The following is a 1,469-nucleotide window of genomic DNA, read 5'->3' as shown; positions in this document are numbered from 1 at the left end:
TCCCACTGTGCCGTTTGCTTCCCAGCCAACTTGAGCTGAAGTGCTTGCCTTTTCCACAGACTTTTCCCCATCCTGTGCAACAAGGCCTCCCCAGCTTCCATGAGGACTCTAGGGTGAACCTTGTGGCAACAGCTTTGAGAAATGGGAGGAAAACTGTTGTCTTTACTCTTCACCCCTAACATGCAACTTAGCCTTGACTCTTATGATGGATAAATGTGCCAGAGATGTGGTACCAATCCACAAAGCCATTTAGGAATTCAGAGAGCAGGTGGGTGCGAACTGCCACTCCTGACAGTCACACATACTTCATCTAAGTAAATGATGCTTACAGGGAATGAGGAAGAAAAACCTCACCTAGTTAAAAATCATTATGTTAAGTTATTTATAGCTACTTCATCTACATGTCAGATAGACTGGATGTTAGAGAGCTGCTTACACTCCCACTTGGATTTTGGAAGCCATGTTTACACTTGCTCTTAGCCCAAGGGCTGTGAAGTGGTCAAGAGGCCTGGTTTAGATATGCCACCACAGCTCATTCATTTGGTAGTCTGAGAAGCTGCCAACTTTGAGCCCAGCATGTCGTTCAAGAAGGCATCGTAGCCCTTCGAGCCCCTGGAGCCAGTCTACTCAAAGCATTTGCAGCAGGCGGAGCTCCGCATAGAACTTCAGCAAGTCCAGAAAGAGTCCTAGCTTGGGCACTCAGTGTTCTGCAGCTGAGCCGCAAATATAAACTGGTCTCTTGGTTCCTTGCTAGGCAGTAGTTAAATACAGCAGGCTGATCCCGAGACAGTTGGTAGTCATGTGACAGGTGCCCATCATTAACTGGGGGTTATCTGATCCACCACTCCTGCGTGTCAGCTAACATTCAGTCTGTGTGAGCGATGTGCCAGGGTCCGTTCTGAGCACTTGTAACATTTCCCCAACCCTTACCACATCACTAGAGATAGAACTGTTATTATTGCCATCATTCCTACTGGAGACGAGAGGACAAGAGGACACAGGGTAACCAATCTGTCTGTGATCATTCAGCTGGTAAGTGCCAGGGTCTTTAGAACCCAGACCTCATGCTGCAAAGCTCCACATCTAATTACCTAGCCACTTTGCCCCTCATGGTCTCCTGGAAGACTTCTATACAGAAATGGGCTGGAGCAGAAGTTGAAGATGCAATCAATTGCTCAGTGCCATACTGTGATGCCTTCTTCAGCCCACTCCACTCGACTCATGGGATAATCTCTAAGTCTGATCAGCCTACTAAAAAATGAACACAATTTGATGTTAGCATCTGGATATTACAGCCCAATTCCATGGTGGTTTTGAAAATCAAGAGAGAGAAATTTTCTAGAATTTTAACCATTTTATTCTTTTATAATTATGATTAGGGTGTCCCTGATAAGACTTGTTTTTGTTTTCGTTTTTTGAGACAGGGTTTCTCGATAAGACTTATTCTTTTTTTTTTTTTTTTTTTTTTT

This window comes from Mastomys coucha, unplaced genomic scaffold (assembly GCF_008632895.1).
Source record: "Mastomys coucha isolate ucsf_1 unplaced genomic scaffold, UCSF_Mcou_1 pScaffold22, whole genome shotgun sequence".
NCBI lineage: Eukaryota > Metazoa > Chordata > Mammalia > Rodentia > Muridae > Mastomys > Mastomys coucha.
This window is presented reverse-complemented; position numbering follows the sequence as displayed.